The sequence below is a fragment of the Mastomys coucha genome, unplaced genomic scaffold (assembly GCF_008632895.1).
Source record: "Mastomys coucha isolate ucsf_1 unplaced genomic scaffold, UCSF_Mcou_1 pScaffold18, whole genome shotgun sequence".
NCBI lineage: Eukaryota > Metazoa > Chordata > Mammalia > Rodentia > Muridae > Mastomys > Mastomys coucha.
The window spans coordinates 82454149-82473565 of record NW_022196900.1 but is presented as its reverse complement, the minus strand read 5'-3'; the positions used below and the strand labels follow the sequence as shown (position 1 = coordinate 82473565).

At 49.7% G+C, this 19417-nt stretch overlaps 1 protein-coding gene and 1 non-coding gene across 2 annotated transcripts in view; both read right to left on the bottom strand.

The window, feature by feature from the left end:
* Positions 1 to 15767, bottom strand: part of Stk40 (serine/threonine kinase 40) — a 38236-nt gene extending 22469 nt beyond the window's left edge. The window contains exon 1 of the mRNA XM_031378637.1: positions 15584 to 15767. The gene's annotated coding sequence lies outside the window, so the exon portion shown is untranslated. The remainder of the gene's footprint in view (positions 1 to 15583) is intronic.
* LOC116097292 lies at positions 13871 to 13989 on the bottom strand. The gene has a single exon (XR_004121335.1). It is a non-coding gene; the product is annotated as a 5S ribosomal RNA (ribosomal RNA).
* Positions 15768 to 19417: the final 3650 nt, after the last annotated feature.

Genomic DNA, 19417 nt, shown 5'->3' with positions numbered 1-19417 from the left:
AGAGGCCCGTCTGAGGGATCCTGCACCTGTGGTGCTGTAGTAACAGTACTGGCTGCTATGGCCCCAAAAGGACTTGGGCAAAGCCCTCCCAAACAGTTGTCCTCAGCCTGGGGTAGAGGCTCCTCTTAGATACAGCTGAGGTCTCAGCAGCCCCGAAACGCAACAATCTCAGCTTTGAAGTTTGTAGGGCTTCAAATTTTTCAACTTTTTCCATGTTCCGTCCTTGCAAGTTGGTGCCACACTGACTTGGATCTCAAAAGAAAGTTCAGTGAGACAAAATGGAGTTGCTGGGCAGTGGTGGTGCATGCCTTTAATCCCAGCACTTGGGAGGCAGAGGCAGGTGGATTTCTGAGTTCGAGGCCAGCCTGGTCTACAGAGTGAGTTCCAGGACAGCCAGGGCTACACAGAGAAACCCTGTCTCAAAAACCAAAACAAAAAAAAAAAAAAAGAAGAAGAAGAAGAAGAAAAAAGAGGGGGTGGGGTGGGATTGTGGGGTGCCTGAGAGGAAAGCACTGGAAAAGAACACAGCCCAGCAGCCCCACCAATTGTAGGTTGTAACCAGAATGGGAATTCTGAAAGCAGGGGACTCTGTGGGCTTTGCTGGGCTTGGGAGGTGTAAGTGGGCCTCAGTGTGAGAAGGCACCATCAGGTCTGAGTCAGCTCCCAGCAGGCCCAGATGCTGTGCCCACCCCTTTAATACAGTTCCTCATATTGTGGTGACCCTAACCATAAAATTATTGGGTTTCTACATCATACCTGTAATTCTGCTACTATTATGAATTGTAATGTGAATAACTGATATGCAGGTGGTCTTAGGTGACCCCTGTGAAAAGGTTGTTTGACCCCCTAAGGGGCTGTGACCCACAGGTTGAGAACCATTGGGACGGGGGCCACTTATGCTACAGCACCATCTTACCAGAAAGCCACCAGGCAAGGAGAGCCTCCAGCCAGAGCTGTAAGAGATACAGAAGATTCTACAGCTAGAGCTGCCCAGAGCCCACAAGTGTAGCACACAGGGCAGGCACAGAAAGGGTGGTGGGTACAGGCAGGTCAGGCACTAAGTATCAGAGCATGGTTAGACTTTGCAAACATACCTGCACATCTCCACAGGGTGAGGGGCTGAAAAGATGGGTGGTTCTGAGCTAAGGGCAGGCTCTATTCCTGCAGCTCAGCCTGGCCTCAATTCCACATAACTAAAAAGAACTAAAGCCTGTCTGTGGAGGACCCAGACACTCATACCCAGAAGTGTCGACGTATTAGTGTGTTGATGCACAGGCTCAGGGCAGAGGGAATTCCCTGCCTCAGTGAGTCTGAAGTGCAGCCATGGGCCTGTATATGGACAGAAAGCATCCACACTCAAGTTCCTCAACATTTCTTGTTTGAGATGGGAATCTTTCCATGTTGCCCAGGCTGCTCTTGAACTCCTGAATTAAAGATATCTCCTTGCTCCAGCCTCTGGGGTAGCAGGATTATAGAGAGCTCCCAGGTTTCCTGAGGCAGCATTTGGGTGTTTGAAGAGTTGGGTGATGTTGCAAACCAACACAGTGAGGGAAGAATACAAGGCCAATCCTGGCGGGGAAATAAACTAGTCCTGGGCAGTGGATTACTTACTGTGGGAATGCATGTGGGAGTGTCTGTGTGTGCCTGTGAACACATCTGCTGGGAGCCATGTTTGTCAGCAGCTGCCAGTGTCCACTAGTAGCCAAACAGCTATGTTTATTCAGCAGGTCCACTGCTAACCCCTTAGGTTCCTGGCTGTCAAAAAGCCATAAAAATATGTGCTCCTGAGCTGTGCAGCCCACTATCTTCTTTAACCGCTGGCATTTTCTACTGAAGGCAGGGACCCTACACCTCTACCTTCCTCACCTGGCCCTGGAAGTGAGGGCAGAAGACCAACCTGCCCCCACCCTGCATCCCATTTGCCATGCATTGGTTAGGAGTCTGGACCTGTTCTGGATTCTCCAAGGGAGAGAGGAAAAGAATGACCTTGGTTAGAACAATGTAGCTCGGTCAAAGCAGACTCAGGTCTCAACTGTCTCATGCCCAGCCCAGTCCCATAGGTTGGCAACCAGAGAGTCTGGAGTAGTCAACTGCAGGCTCAACCCCAGCACTATCACTGGTGACAAGCTGTGGGCAAGGTCCTTTTTCTGTCTACATCTACAGAGAATAACACCTTCCATACTTCCATAGTTGTCCTATGAATTATGAGCGATAACTCACACAAAAGATTTAGCAGAGAACCTGCTGGGATAGTACAAGCATTTGATAAATTGTGCTTAGAACCCTGCCTACAGCTGGATGTGTGCGTAGTGACAACAGAGTCCCAACAGAGGGAACTCTGTGAAACAGAGGTCAGCCAGGGCCAAAGAGTGAGAACAAACAAAAGCTTAAGCAGATTTTCTCCTGTCCAAGGGAAAAGGGACAGTAACTGAACTGAGAGCTGGAGAGAACAGGAAGAAGTAGGAGGGCACCCGGGCTTGAGGGGTGTACAATCTGCTGCTTCAGACTACATACTGGTCTGAAGGACTGGTGGCTAGCCTGAGAGCAACCCAGTAGCTCAGCAGGAGAAGAAAAAAGCCTGGGCAGCTGAGCTGCTGAGGGCCTGGGGCAGAACTAGGCAGAACAGAGGACAGCCAGGTGTGTCTGCTGGAGAAGGCTGAGCACAGCTAGAGGGGAAAGGAGGGGAGAGGGTGTCAACAGAACACCTGGTTTTTTAACGTAGGCACAGAGCATCACATCCTCGTACTTGCCGGTCCTTCAGAGAGCAGAGATGCTACATTCTGCAGACCAAGACTGGCACACCAGCTGGCACTACTCTGCTTGAGGCACACACAGTAAGGGCTGTCCAGGGTGATGAAGCCATCTTTGACAGTTCCACCATCCCATTCCAGTTGGGATAATATCAGGGTTAGGAAGAGCCTGAACTGAAGGTGAGGTACTTCTAGCCTAAGACACTTTGGAACAGGGCTGAGGGAAGCATGCATGTTGGGCTCTAAACCTCCCTTTCCATGGAAAGACTCTGTGGAGCTAGTTCTAAATGCATGCTTTTCTCAAAACAACGGAACTGTTGTCAAAAGATCGGTGAAATTCACCCCAAATGAAGAAGAGCAAGCTACAACCTGACCCAAGAGGCATGAGTTTCTGTCACTGACAACAGAACGAGTGCCATGGGCTTCCTTGTGTGGCATATTTCGCAAAGATGCATTCCTTCTTATACTCATTTTTAGCTAAAATGTGCAAAATGAATCCCAACTGGAACCCTGAGTTGAGTTCCTTTCAACAAAATGGGTCTATATGCTTCAAAAGCATCAATTCGAGTTACAGAAAAGCTGAGACTGGGAGAGGAGGCATAGAACTATGACCACAGGACCTCAGGAGGTGGGGGCAGGAAGACAAGCACTTCAAGATCTGCAATTCTAGGTCATACTTGGCTACTCAGCAGGTTCAAAGCCAGACTGGGGACTCATGAGACCCTGTCTCCAGAGGTTGGGGGGAAGGGCCACATTGACTGGGTATGGTGGATCATGCCTGCAGTCTCAGCATAGGGATGGCTGGAGCAGGAGGACTGTTCTGAGTTTGAGGCTAAACAGTGAGTTCTGGACCAATATGAGCCACAAAGTGAGTCTCTGGTGGCCCATAGCTTTAATCTCAACACTCAGGAGACAAAAGCAGGTGGATCTATGTGAGTTTGAGGTTAGTTTGGTCTACATGGTTGAATTCCAGGCTAGCTAAGTCTACACAGTGAGACCTAGTCTCAAACAAACAGCAAGGTAAGAGAAAGGAAAGGCATACAGCACATAGATGCAAGGGGTGAGGGGACACACAGAGATGCAAGGGGTGAGGGGACACTGCCATTGACTGGGGTTTCCTTGAAAACATCACCCAGTATAGAAGTATAGAGCTAACTCCCCTGGAGTGCACATTCCCACCCACCCACCCACTTATCCCCTTATCTGCAAGGGGTGAGCCTGGACAAGAGAGCCAGGAAGGACACAGGCAGCCAGCAAAGAATGAAGATGCCTGCACTTTGTGTGTGTGGGAATATATGACAATGGTAGTGTCATCTACACTTTTTCCTAATGTTTTTAAAATTTTTTTAACTCATATGCATGTGTGTGGGGGCACTGGGTCTCCTAGAAGTGCAGTTACAGGCAATTGTGAGCCTCTGATGTGGGAGCTGAGAACCAAACTCAGGTCCTCTGGAAGAGCAGCAAGTGCTCTCAACCACTGAGCCATCTCTCCAGCCCAGTTACACTTCCTGGACTAAAAAGCGATTATAGAACACAATGCCCCTGCTCTCTTAGATGCAAGTGTTTGGGGGCAGGGGGAAGACAACAGTCATGATGTTTGGCATGTATTCTCAGAGACATAGGAGAGTCCTACCTGCTGGACTAGCTCCCAGACTCAGTTCATAAGTTTAAAGGGGCCTGTCTTTGAGTACATAATTTCAGGGAGGGAACCTGAAACCTCATTCTTGCTGGGCAGAGTCAGCTTGCCATGAACAGATTTAGTCTTATAAGGCCAAGAAGTGAGGTGGGGAGGGGATGAGGCCTCTGTAATCTTCAGGTCCACCACCTGGTGTCGCCTTTCTGCAACGCATCCTCGGTACTTCTCTGCACCAAGGGCAGAGCAGTGAGCCACTGCTCTCCTTCAGGCTGATAAAAAGGATGCAGGGACCACTCCATCAAATACAAGCCACTGCCTCTACTAACTGGGTAACAGGCTAGACAAGACATACAGTCCGCTGGGCAGCAGCATGACCAGCTATCTACTGCAGAGGTCCTTCAAGGCTCCCAGTTTTCAGGAAGAAACCCAAGCTCTCCAGTAAGGCTGCCAGACCCACCACCTCCCCCACCTCACTGCCCTTATATGACGCTAAATGTGGCCCATGAGTCATGGGAGCTGTATGTGCCATGAACAGTCTTGCCCTACCCTTCTGTCTGGCCTCCCTGTCGTATCTCGTCCTCATTGAAGTGTCTTGTCACCTACAACAGAAACTCCCAGCCATTTGCTGGGGCTAGGTAGCCTTCTCTACCACCCCAACACCAGAGCAAACCTCTGCACCCTCCCACTGGGCTGTGACTATTGGTTTGTTTACATTCCCCCCAACCCCAGGTTTTGGGCTCCCAGAAAGCAAGTCTGACTCTGCTTGCTGTGCCAGCCCGGTGCCTGCCAAAAGGCCAAGAGAAAACAGGCCATGCATCTACAAGGCACCGAGGCTAGTGTTAAGGCAGGGGATAGAGACAGCGGGATATGGAGGCACAAGTGTAATTCACAGGTGAATCCTGGCCTCTGCCAGGCTGGGACCGAAATGGGATCAGATGAGGACAGAGCTGGACAGACTAGGTAGTGTCTACCAGCTCAGGGCAACAGGCACAAGGACTCTGCTGGCATTGGACAGTTTAACCAGAAAAAAAAAAAAAATCTCCTGGCATATTGGGTGCAGTGGCGCATGCCTATAATCCCAGCACTCAGGAAGTAGAGTCAGGAAGGCAGAGAGTCCGAAGCCAGACTGGGTTACATGGTGAGAGCTGCCCCGAAATCCCCCACCAAAGGAAAAGACAAACAAAAAGAAAGGCCCCAGTCCTAGTGAGGCTGAGACAAGAGGATCACTGTAGGTCAAAGCTAGCTGGGCTACCTAAGACCCTTTCTAAAAAAACAAAGGCCCACGTCAGAAAGGCATGAGGCAGGATATAGTCTAAACTGGGTTGTTTGGATAGCAGAAAGGCATCCCAACCACGGAACCAAACCCATTTATGTAGAGAACCCCACAATGAGGAAGGGACAGACTAACCTGTCCAAGAGATGCAAGACCTCTTAGAATGCACGTGGGAGCTCTCCATTCATTCTTACATTAGTTCTCCTAAGTGACTTTTGCTTACAGCTGTATTAATGGAACAGCTGCAAATACATAACTCTAACTGATCCTCCCCAACGTACACAGGAGCACAAATACTTACTAGAAAAAGAAAAGGAGATGGTGAGACTCCTAAAGTCACTAACTCAAAAGTTGAGGCAGGAACATAGGTTTTCCCATGCTAAATCTGCATAAACACCTTGCTTCTTTAACTGTCCCCAGACACCTGAGATAGCCAACCTCCCTACAGACCTGCTCTCTATACTCAAGAAAGCAAGAGGAACTCACAGCCATGAACAAGGGTTTCAAACCACGGGTGGTCACCCAAATGCCAGATGAGAGAGCAAGACCAACATGGGGTCATGTAAACCAGGGTTCAGGACTTAGCTTCCATCACTCACTTGCTCTGTTAACGCAGTTAACCCTTTGTGGACCTCAGTTTCCTCATTTTGAAAAAGGGAGTGGTAACATTTCCTTCATAGGATGTCCAAAAGATCAGGTGTTATCCTGGGGCTGGCAGAAGACAGACAAGTGTCCCTGTTGCATGTATAGATGACCTGGTAGATAATCTCTCCAGACACGTGAATTTTCAGCTTGTACCTGAAGGGCTAATTCCTAGGATCCATTTTAGGGCTTTTTTTCCTCCCTCTAAATGCAGGGTCTTATTCAATATGTAGACCACACTGGCCTGGAACTGAACGTGGGAGTCTCTGTGCCTCTGCCTTCCAAGTGATAGGATTACAGGTATGCACTACCATGCCCTCCCTGGGTTCTTTTTAATTATTTTTGTTTTGTTTTGTTTTTTTGAGACAGAGTTTCTCTGTATAGCCCTGGCTGTCCTGGAACTCACTCTGTAGACCAAGCTGGTCTCGAACTCATAAATCCGCCTGCCTCTGCCTCCCAAGTGCTGGGACTAAAGGCGTGCGCCACCACCACCACCGGGCCTCATTTATTCATTTTTGTTTGTTAGAATGGTGGAGATAGAACCTAGGGCCTTATGCATAGAGACAAGCGCCCTATCACTAAACTACAAACACCTGCAGAGCCAATGTCCCCGAGACTGCCAAGACTATAGTGAGAGAGACTTTCAGGGCTATTCCTTTGAATCTGAATGACATGACAGGTGTGGCTGAAAGAGGAGTGAATCCTCTCCTGCTCTCTCAGGAACCACTGGAAGCCATTGCTTGGTGCTCTGGATGGATGCTGGGGGGTGGGGAGGTGGATTAGTAATCCTTTGACTCCAGCCAGGATTCCCTGGTGACAAAGACTCATGCCTGTGCTGTCATCTTCACTATTCCCAAACAGTGACGGTTCTGCTCACTTTGTAAATGCAAGAGGATACACACAGCTCCAATTTGTTAGGAAAATATTAACACGGTATCATTCTCTACACGCTGCACTGTACTGCGGTGGAGGGGGGGCCATTAACTAGGGAGAGGGCTACACAGAGCAAGCGAGCCTCACCCACTGAGGCGGCTGTGCTCTGGGCCTGTGGGAGAATACCTGCTGTAGCCAGAGAGGAAGTGACTCAGCCAGGGGGAAGTGGGAGGGGTGCTCACAAAGGGCCTGCACAGCTCCCCCAAAGTACATCCGCTGCCATTAGGCAGCCTCTCAGCAGTACTTGGTCGTGCTGAGCACTGCAGCTGGGGCCCAGAGAGCCCTCAAAGCCCACTCTGCACGTTGGGGATCCAGCTCTGTCTTGTCTCCTCGAAGGGGCAGGCTTTACAAATTAGCCCCATACAAGGAGATTGTGTAATCACCACTTTCCACCCTCAGGAGTCCCCCATGGGCTCCACTAGAAGACCAAGGTGCTGGTCAGGGTAGGCTCAGAGCAGTTTTAGAAGAAAAGCCAGAGAGCATCACCAGTCCCTGTGAGTACTGAAGTAAGCTGGCCGCTCCTGAGGGCATTTCCCCAGCAGTCACTCCTAGAAGCCACCAGAATGGGATCCAGGGTATTGTGGACAGTACTGTCACTAGCTGACCCCCTCCTCCCTGCCTCCAGAAGCAGCTGATGTGACAACAAATAATCTGTCAGGCTGTGTGGGTGTCAGAGGAAGGGACAATCTTAATAGCTCTTTCTCGAGCTGTGCTGACCTGGTATCTCCCATCCAGAAAAGCAGCAAAGCACACTGGCTTGGTAGACATTTGTGATGGGTCTTGGTTCTGCAAGGGGCCTTGTGCCATGTGTGAAGAAAGGATACTGGCGCAAGACACTGACAGCTCTCCCTTGTCATACCAGCCTGCTCTAGCTCACTGGCTAGAAAAGAAGCTCACAGCAAAGAAGATACTAGCATGTGACTCAGGGGCCCTTCAGCTCAAAATATCAGTTACTGCTCTGTGTGGTTGACTCAGCCCAAAGACACGGCTGCCACAGGGTCCCATATGGAGTTCAAGTACTGTCACCCAAAATAACTGAAATCAGGCAAAGAGAAAGCAACGAGGGATCAAAGAAGGGATGGCTGTGTCTAAGAGCCACCTTTCTGTCCACTTTGTGACCTGGACACCTGTTTCTGTGCTCATAGCTTCCTCACCTGGAGGAGGGAGGGGGCACTGCCCCCAACTATGGTGTACCCTGAGGGACTGTCCTTAGAACCAACATGCATGAGGAACCAGGCCAGTGTCTAGCCCAGATTTTCAGAGTGACTTGGGAAAGCTCTGGCTGAGCACTCAATACATGCAACTTTCCCTTATACTGTCTGCAACAGCTGTAAAAAGAGAAGTACTGCATCATCCCACAAGCAAGGCCATCTGGGTCAGAGCCAGATGCCACTGTTCTGTAACTGCCTCTATACAAAGTTAAATTTCACAACTTTGGGCTTAAGATGCAGCTCAGCTGGGAGAGCACTTGTCTACCTCCCAACACCACAGAAACTGGGCATTGAGGCATATGCCTATAACCCCAGTACTCAGAGGCTAAGGTGGGAGATTCAAAAGTTCTAGGTCAACTTTTGGCTTGGATTTGATGAACCCTATCAAAAACAACACCACCACCACCAAGCCTGCATATCCCTAATCCCAGCACTTGGAAGGCAGTGGCACTCAGATCTCTGAGTTCAAGGCTAGCCAGGTCTACAGAAAAAGTTCCAGGACAGCCAGGGCTACACAGAGAAACCCGTCTTGAAAAAAAAAAAAAACAAACAAGCATCCTGCAATACTGTATATGCACATGATCCTGTTTTGGTTAAAGAAATTAACATCCTTGAATGCACATAGGGAGTTTTTAGAAGAATCCAGAGAGGACTTTTGTATTTCTTATTCATATTCTTTTGCATTATTTGGTTATTTCCCTATAGTTATTAAAATGATAATTTTGCTTCTTGAGAAGGTGTATTCTGGTGGCAGGTGGAAGCTAAGTGCCCCAGTCTTATGGAGCTGCATGCTAAGGCAAGGGGGTCCCAGGAGCTAAGGCTGGAAGGTCAAGGTCAATACTCCTGGTAAATACAATCTGCATCTCCCTCAGACGGCTTGCAAACAAGCCAATAAAGAACTTCGTGCTCGCCACCTGGAATCAATCCACAGGACCAACGGCAGGCCTGAGCTGTCACTTTAGGGATATTCACAGACCACTAAGAGAGACAGCACTGGGTCACCCCAGCCCTGGGCCAGGAACCTGACTGACTATGCCAGGCACCAAGCAACACTTGGTATCACAGTAACCTGTTTCAGACCCAGTGCAGGAACAGTTATATTCCTTTTTACGGGAGAGGACACTGGGGTCGGAATGATTTGTTCAAGGTCATTTGGCTAGCATGTGACAGAGCTGGGTTCTGAAGCCAGGTCTGACTGTGGCTAACATGGTTTAAAGTGTTTCTACGTACTCCCCCACAGGGAGAAAGAGAGGACCTTGTCTCCAGGCAGTGGTGGTTCCGTTCTTCAGCCAAAGGAAGGATTGCTTGAGCCCTATCAAGGTCCTTCCTAGCTCTATGGCTCTTGACTCCAAGATTCTGGAGATTGGGCTCCCTGGGGCCGAAGCCTGGCTGGAATGGAGGAAGGGGTAGCATGGGTTCCAGAGTCACACAAAGATGGATGTGCAAAGTCCCAGTTCCATCCTCACTGGCTGTTTAACAGGGCAGGCTCCTTAATCCCTCTGATCCCTGACAAGCTGTTCTGGAAAGCAGAGACAAGCCCTACCCCCCAGAGGCCATCTAGGACAGTGTCCACAGTAATCAACAGGGAACCTCTGGTGGTTTGAAACCTTTTGTTGTTTTTAATTTCCTTCCTATTTTTTCCAGGAGAAAACACGCCCATGATGCACCCCTAGCCTGGGAAGCTGCCAGCACCAAACTTACTGCAAAAGTAGCAGAACTGTTCTGGCCAGACCCGGCAGGTGCCAGCCATGGAGTCCAAAGTCCCACAGTATGTTGGACCAAGTCACCCAAAGGCCAAGAAACCCTCTCCCTAAAAGCACTCATCACACCACATTAACACGCCTCATCACACCAGTACACACTGTGCCCGGCTGCAAAGACAGATAACTGGCAGGCCAATCCCGTTCTCTCCAGTTCCCACTCTCTTCATTCTGGACCCTTAGGCAGCAAACATCTTTTCGAGACAGTGTTTCTCTGTGTAGCCCTGGCTGTCCTGGAACTCACTCTGTAGACCAGGCTGGCCTTGAACTCAGAAATCCACCTGCTTCTGCCTCCCAACTGCTGGGATTAAAGGTGTGGGCCACCACTGCCCAGCAGCAAACTTCTTAAAGACTAGAGAATCCATGTCTAGCCCTCTTGTAGGGTAGGTGGCAGTCCACATGCATATTTAGAGGGGACACTGCCACTGACAGTGGGGTTTCCTTGAAAACATCGCCCAGTATAGAGCTAACCCCCCTGGAGTCCACATTCCCACCCACCCATTTATCCCCTTATCTGCCTCAGGCCAGAGAGAGATGGGCTGCTCTACCTGCTCTCCCAGGAGTAGCATATTTGCTGGGGGATAGCTATGAAGGCTTGGCTTTCTGGAGGCTGAGAAAGGAGGGTGGTGAGTTCAAGGTCAGCCTGGTCTATGTTGGAACTCTGAGGACAACCTGAGCTATTAGGGCAGGACCTTGTCAAAGAAACTGCTTTGAGGCAATAGCTCTTCTAGGCATTTGTTCCCTCAGGCACTTAGAGGTGGGCTAAACTGTATATATGAGGAAAGTCAGGGTTTGGAGAAATGGCCTAGTGGTTAAGAACATTTATTGCTCTTACAGAGAACCTGGGTTCAATTCACAGAACCCAAATCAGGTAGCTCATAGCCACCTGTAACCCAAGCTCCAGGGCACATAAAGTCATGCCGCCTCACACATACACAAACACAAAAGTAAGTAAGAAAAAGAAAAAGAAAGTCAGTCTAGCTAAGAGCTTGCTCAGTTATACCCAAGATGAAACATAGTGTGTACTAGAAAGACAAGTGTATAAATGGAGCCATCTCTAAAATAGCAAGCCAATCAAGCATGCAATACCAGCCTCTCCCTGCTGGGCTCTTGATCCCATCTCTTGCTGAGATGCTGAGATGGGGGCCACCCTAAAGGCTACAATCTTACTTCATGCTCTTGTTTCAGACCAGTTTCTCACAGCCACCTCACTTGAGACAGGGTCTAATGTATCCCAGGCTGGCTTCAAATTTGCTATGCAGATGAGATCAACAAGCACTTCTACTGTCTCTACTTCCCCAGTGCTAAATGACAGGCATGTACCAGTATGGCCCCGTTTTTCTGTAGTACTAGAGATGGAACCAGGGCTCCACGAATGCCAAGCATCTACCAGTGGAGACACACACCCTCTTTTTCCTCCTCCTCCTCCTTTTTTTTTTTTTTGTTTTTTTTTTTTTGTTTGTTTGTTTTTCTAGACCAGACTGGCTTTGACCTTAAAAGAACTAGCCTGCCTCTGCCTCTCCAGGGCTAGGGCATGTGCTGCCACCACCACTAGCAGGCCAGGGTTACCTCTTGATCAATGTCAGAAAGTTAATCTTATTTCATGGCCTTCCTAGGTAGGATCTCCACCGGGAACTCTGAAAAACCACCTCTAGATGAGGTTGTTCAGGGACCCTCTGGCTGTGGCTTAATCAAGTAGCTGTGAGCAGATGGGAGGAATACACTAGAGTTTCTGAAACTTGACAAAGCTCATTTCTGTGGTCAAATGTAGGCAGAAGAAAGGTAAAGACAGGCAGGCTGCCCTTGTGTAAGGTGGAGATGCAGGCACACCAGCAGGAAGCCTGCCCTACCTCTACCCACTCTGCCTTGAACCAAGCCCTCACTAGCCTGCCTGTGATTCCTGAAGCACTCACTCTCTGCCCAGCCCATGGCTCTTCTGAAGCCAGAGGACTCTTTGGAAGATGTAGGTGTTTCCAGAACGCAGGCATCCATCACTACAGAGTACCAAAGCTCAACATCTTCACTGAGTGCCTGCTTCTCTCTCTAGTTTCTCTCTCCTGCATATTCTGCAGCCAAGTCCTGTTATACCCTGTGATGGGACCCCAGTGGTACTGAAACCATGATATGAGAGTGCACATGCATAGACACCCCATTCCTGTCACTTCTATTGCCTAGAGTGCTTCACAAACCCCCAGAAAACTACATACTCCTCAAAGTCTTAAGAGCTCTCTAAACTCCTCAATATCCTCATCCCCAGGTAAGTCATTTCTTATATCCCCTTGATCTGTACTTCATGCTGCACAGACTTCTGGGAAAGACCCCTCCCCCTCCCAATACCTGTGCAAGTGCCAATGGAGTGGGGTGCCTAGCCCTCTCTCCTCTTCCTTGCCCCTGTACCTAGCATGTGGCAGTCCCATGTGGGAATTCACAGGTGTGCTGCAGAGAATCACTACTTTGACCTGCCATACACATAAGTACGGTGTACCACATGTTCATCAAACATGACACTTCCTGCTGATGCTAACTGAGGTTCCAGAGCAGGCTCATTAGTGGGGACTCTAGAGAACTTGACATACATTCCCTCCAGTTCATACTTTAAAATGCTATTTATCAGCCAGGTGTGGAGGTACAAGTCTGTAAGCTCAGAGCTGGAGAGGCAGAGGCAGGAGGGTCAACACAAATTTGCAACCACCCTGGTCTACAAGACCCTGTCTGACAAGGCCAAACAATCTTATTTCTCAGTAGTTCTCCTACTTTTCTGGGGGTCGAGGCAGGGTTAAATCAGGTCTCTTTATGTAGCCTTAGCTGTTCTAGAACTCACTATGTAGACACACCAAGATGGACTGGAACGCATGGAGGTCTACCTGCTTCTGCCTCCCGATGCTACCATGGCAGCTCTGCTTCTGAAAAAGGCTTTAGGAAAGAGACAAATCTGCACTGCTGCTGCACAGCCTGGGAAAGCCCCGTTCTCTTTTCAGAAATACATAAAATGCAGAGCTCTCAGGGACCCCTCGGAACAAACAGCTCAGTGGGACACAGCTCTAGTTCCTGTAAACTGCTTCAAGGAGTTCCAGAAGATCTCTCCAGCAGCCTGCCATGAAAACTACCACTCACCAAGCATCTACTATGCAGTGAATGCTGAGTCCTAACTCTGCAACATCTGTCTTGATCCTCACAACGGCCCCATTGGGGAGGCAGGCCTACTGTGCCTTTTTACAATGAGAAATCTGGGCACAGAGAGAATATGTAACCCCTAGTGGCTAGCTGAGTAGGGATTAGAAGCAGATCTGTTTGAGCCAAACAAGCTCTTAACTTCTTCAAACTACTGTCTTATCCATTAAAGGCACAAGAGAGAAAATGTAATAACCCTTACATCTGGCCTTCTGAGAGGAAGCCCTACCTTGCCGGCGCTTAGGCAACCTGAGATCTCAGAGAGAGAAGGACACTTTTGGGGGCACTGCAAGGGGTTATCCACAGGCACTGACCACACGGCACCTGCTCAGCACAGATCCAGTATGTCCATACCACTATGTGGTGGTCTCTGACCAGGTGCCTAGCTCTGTCACCCTCCTCAGCTCCTCACAGAGAATTTGATCTAAGATACAGATAGATCTAGTCCTGTCACTCCTCAGCTAAAAGCTTTCTTTCTTTCTTTTTTTTTTTCAAGCCTACAGCACCCAGTATTCCCAAGCGGTCTCCCATCCAAGTACTAACCAGGCCCAACCCTGCTTAGCTTCTGAGATCAGACGAGATCGGGCGCGTTCAGGGTGGTATGGCCATAGACCAGCTAAAAGCTTTTTACTGGCCTCTTGTGCACTGGACACAAAGTCCCGAATTATCAAGGAGATGTTGACCTTTTCATTTAACTTATATTGCTTTACTTTGTACCGTGTCTACTTCCATACCCTCTACTGATCCAGCTGAGGTTGTCTCTCCCTGATTCTCTGTGACTCTCTCCAAATAGCATCTCCCATTTTTCTCTCACATGACTAAGCCTCCCCTTTCTGTCCTTCCAGTCACTATCCTCCTTTCACTACTGTCCAGACTTTCCAGACTGAGCTAGCTGCTCCCGTCCAGCGCCCCCTGAGCATTTGGTTCCTGTTGCTTTTGTAGATCACATTTCAACTATCGGCTTGCAGGTCAGTTTCCTCTAACTAGACAGTCAGCTAGTTCGGATAAGAACCTCTTTATTCTGTGTTAACTTAATTCTCCATAAAGATTCTCTTTACCATTACCAGTGTTTTGAAAATGAGGAAACAAACAAATGATCCAAGGTAGGGCAACCAAAAAGCTGCGGCACCACAATTTGCATTTAAGCAGTCAGGAGCAAGGTGACTAACACCTTTCATCCCAAGATTTAAGTAGTGTGCTACACAGCACTTGGCTCAGCAGGCTCTTTTGTTATGTGAAGAATGAATGAATGAATGAAAGAGGACTATCTTTTGCAGACGAATCCACAAACAACAGACATAACAGAGCTTTTAAGGAGGAACTCACAGCACTGTTTACAAATAAAGGCTGTAGGATTTTGCTCTTCCTTATCTCATGCAAAACTATTCAGTAAAGAGGGAAAGACGCCCAGCCCAGCCCAGCATGACTACCCTCTTCCTCAATGATTCTCAAAACCAGCAAAGCCAACCGGTTTCCTCCAGTGACTTAAAACAGAGCAAAGTCTATCCTGCCACAGAAGGCGGCTGTCATCTCTTCCTTCCGCCAACAACCTGGGGGAACGGGGGTGGACAGAGAAGCCACCGAGAATCCGAAAGCTCCTACCCAAGATTGAAAGGTGCGGCCAAGCATCGTAGGAATGGGCGGGCCTGACTAGGATGGCAGGTGAAACACTGACCACAGCAAGCTCTCCCACGGTGAAGACCGGCCCAACGTGGATCTGGCAAGCAGGCTGCTGTGACTCGCACCTGAACGCCGCCCAGGATGTGAAAATTCCCCAGCAGCGATGGTGTCGGTGCCAACGGGTGAGGGCTCCAGGAGGAAAACCTTGGCTGGCTCTCCTTGGGGACTCGTCCTAACTTTCAAGTCACTCTCCAGGTCAGGAGAGAAGCATGGAGAGGAGGAGGGGGTCTCTCTGGGGGAAAAACTAGAGCGGGCCAAACGCCGGCTGCTTCGCTGACTGGTTGAGTGGGTCCGGGCAAAGCGGGCAGTGCCCATTTCCCAGGGCTGCGGCGAAGACCGAGGCTCCCAGTAGCCGACGCCCCCGCCGCCGGGAAGGACAGACCACCAGTGGCGGAGGGAAATTCACTATTGCCATTCTGGTCGCGCCGGTCAGCTTCGGGCTGTCACCGGGGTCTCTCCGTCACGGTAGCCCGCCCCACCAGCACGCAGCCCCCACCCGGCTCCCCGTCCCGGGACCCCAAGCTCACCTTCCCCGGGGGATCAGCGCTGCTTGCCCATAGTCCACAGCCCAGAGTCGGGGCTGCTCGGCGCTCCGTCCCGGTGGCCGGGGCCGGGCCGGGGGCGTGGGAGCCGCTCACCGCCACCTCCCAGCACAGCCGCCAGAGCTGCCGCCGCCGCCTCCCTCCATGGCTGCGGCGCCGCCACCTGACAACGGAAGTGACGCATAGGCCCTCGGCCCCGCCCCCCGCCCCCTCGCCTGAGTCTGGGGTTGGTGCGCCATCTTCAGGATGGGCGGAAGCCTTCAGGCAGGAGGCCCAGATAAGCTCGCCAATTGGTTCTGGGTGGAGTCTGGGTCGAAATCTGTAAAGGGATTGGACAGTCAGGGGGCGGTACTTACCGCTAATCTACATCTACAGTGGGACTGGGACGGAGGCGCCGCTCCGCCTTACCTCTGCAGAACCTCGCCGACTTGTGCTCTGGTTGCTGGGGTTGGGAGACCATTCTAAGAGGTTGCAAAACCCGCCAACTGCACTGCATTCTTTAGAAAAGTGGCCTTTCCTTCCTCCCCATTTCTAGCTTCTGGAAATTTGTGTGAGAGAGCGCTGAAGTTGGATTCAAGAGAAGTCAGGAATTGCGGTCGCTACTGTCACAATTCATTTCACTTTAGACCCTTCAGAAACCCCAAAGGTGGCCAAGTTCATCTTGGACATCCCTAGAGTCTTGTCCAGGGAGATTGCAATGAGGAGTTCCAATGAACGACCACAGCCAGCTGCCTACCTCACTCCCTCCTGCCAGTTTCCGTCCCTTTCTCCTCCTTCAGCAGCCACGCCCTCCATGAATCAGCTTCTTGCACTAGCAGATGAGCCCTTTAAAGGGATTGCATCAGTCTGGTGACTCACTGGGGGCCCTCGAAAATCCTGGCTTCCGTCCACTGCCGTGTAGAAGCGGCCAGAAGGGCTCGGTGCAGCAGTACCAGCGGCCATAGTCCCACTCCTTTGTCTCGGAGTTAACGTGTGTACTTGATGACTCTCAGCTTTTTCCTCCCCTCCCTTGGGTCATTCTGTATCCACGTGTAAAGACACGTGTACACGACTAATCCCTGCTAGGAGTAAGCGTTTATTTGTCACATTTTCACAAGGTATTGCTGGGACACTAAGGCTGGTCTTAATGAAGTCCCAGCCGGCATCCTTTCTTAGTGTCTTTGAATGCTTGGCTGCAGATAATGCTGAAAAACCAGTAGTAATAAGACCAGCTCCTAAGGCCCTGTCTTATGCAAAGTGAAGCATTTTTAGATACCTGCTTACAAATGCAGAAGGTAACACTCAGAGAGAGGGAGGGTAACCTTTGCCATGACACTCAGCTAATAACAGGCTGTGGTTTGAAGAAAGTTTTGTGGATTCCAAAAGGTAAGAGCTTGAATCCCCGTTGTATCACTTACAAACTAGGTAACTTAGTGTAAATCCTGGCTGCCCAAGTGGGGATAACACACCACACCAACTCTGGGAGGACCCAAGGAGTTTCACATCCAGCTAACCACACCCTATAAATGCCCACTGGTCTCAGTCAGGGAACCTCTAGGAGGCACATGACCCAGAAGCCAGGCCCACTTTGCTCCTCTCTGACAAAGTAAGGAGAATAAGGATTCCGGAAGCCCTGCCGGAATGAATCTTGGGTTTTCCAGTTCTCTAATTATCACTAAGATGAATCACTGGGCGCTGACACCACCAACCCAACTCCTGGTAGGCTCTTAGCTGACTCAAAATATAGAAATTTTAACAAAGCAGAGGAGGAGAAAGAGGGTAAGGAATAGAAACTAAAAGTGCCAGCCAGAAGAGATTAAAAAAAAAAAAAACTGTCATCAGGACACCAACTCAAGGATCTCTGGGACATACATGTGTGGTGACAGTCTCCTGCTGGCTCTCCAGCTCTGGCTCACTGGCAGATGGTGCTGCCATAACAAAGTGACACCTGTCACAACAGCTCAAGATGGTTTCTTGAAGAGGGATAGGCAGATTGGACCATCACAGAAGGAGGGGAGATCTCACCCCCCAGGAGCTTCTTCAGACTATAGAACCCCAACCCTACTTAGCAGCTGGTTTTTAGCTTCTCTGCCTCCAAGCTTCAAGAGCTGAGTATGGCAAGGTTTGGTGTTGGCTTTGATTTTTTTTGGTGAGTGGTACTGAACCTATGGCCTCTTCGGTGGTAAAACATATTTCACCACTGAGCTGAGCTGTATCTCCACTGCTTTTGTTTTTGAGACAAGAGTCTCCATAAGTTGCTCAGGCTGGCTCTCCACCCAGTCTATCGTACTCTCTGGCTCTGAACCTGTAACCTACCTCCACTTCCCCAGCAGCCTGGATTATAAGCCTGCACCACCAGATCCAGTGGTATATCAAGTTTTGAGTGTCCAACTCACACTGGGGATGAGCAATAGAATGAATGCCAGGAGTACTGGGAAACGGAAGAGAGCCACACTGGCTGGAGAAGTAGCCCAGATGGTACAATGTTGGCCTTAACATGTGTGACGCGCTGAGTCCCAACCTTAGTATTACCATAAACCCAGCATGTAATCCCAGTGTCTTGGCAGGTGAAGGCATCCTTTCTTCACAGTACATTGAAGGTCAGCTTGGACTGCACGAGACCACGTGTTAAAAAACAAACACAAAATAAAAGTGCCACAGTTAATAGATGGAATCTGGTACTAGGGAAGCCTGACTTCAAATTTCCACTGTTGTTCACCTTGAGCCCATCATTTTATACTTCTGATGAAGCTGTTAATATACATACATAAGGTAAGCCTGCAGCTCTGCCCCTTGTGGGACTCACCAAGCTCCCAACACAGGGAGTAGCAACAGTAGTTGACTACTTCTGACCACCATTGTGCTGCCCAGCAGCACCCATTTAACTCAACCACTGGTCGGGGAAGAGTCCCCTCCCTTTCTGGAGTGATATTTAAAAACTGTTTTTTTCCCTTTAAATACCATTTTTCTCCCAAAGATCATTCCATGCCCTCCCACCTTTGGAGACAGGGTCTTGCTATGTACCCCTGGCCTAAAACTCATTCTGAAGGCAGACCAAGCTGGCCTCGGAAGTCAGGAAGATCTCCCTAACCCCCGCCTCTGAAGACCAGAGGTAATGGGCGACCATGCCCAGCTGATTACTTCCGGCCTTAGCTAATGGCCATTAAGCTTGAAAAATCTAAGCTGATTTCATCCCTCAGAGATAAATGTACTTTATCTGTGGGTCTTCCTGGAACATTAATGAGAACTTCCAGGGCCCTGGTTACCTTTGCCTACCCTTTGGCCAGGGATGCCAGGCTAGAGCTCACTGGACTAGTTTAAGTCCCACCTGCTCAGCCATGCTGAGACGTGGGCATACTCTTGTCCCTTGCATGTTCCTGACATGAGCCAACGTACAAATGTCCATTCGGCATTCTGAACTTCAGTGGTCCTCCTTCCTACAAACAACATTGATTGTGAACCCCTCCCCCTCCCAAGAAAAAAAACCCTCTTCTCTCCAGGAATGAGAGGTGAGTATGAACAATGCTGCTTGAGCACTCAGTTCTTGGGGGTTCTGTCATCGATGGGACCCCCCACTTTGGCTGGAGCTGCAGGAAGGGAAAATGTGAAAGCTTGGGCAAATGCCATGGCAGTCTAGACTCCAGTACCATCTTGAAACACACTGCCATCTTGTCCCTGGTGTTCCTGGGCCCCTCTTGTTCACAGCTAAGTCGTCTTCCATTTGTTACCTCAGGAAACAGCAGACACAACAGAATGCAGAGGCTGTTTTTAGTTTCTGAATTCCAAAAGCCCAACTTTCAGGAAGGAATGGAAAGAATGCCCGTGTTGAGACAAATTTAG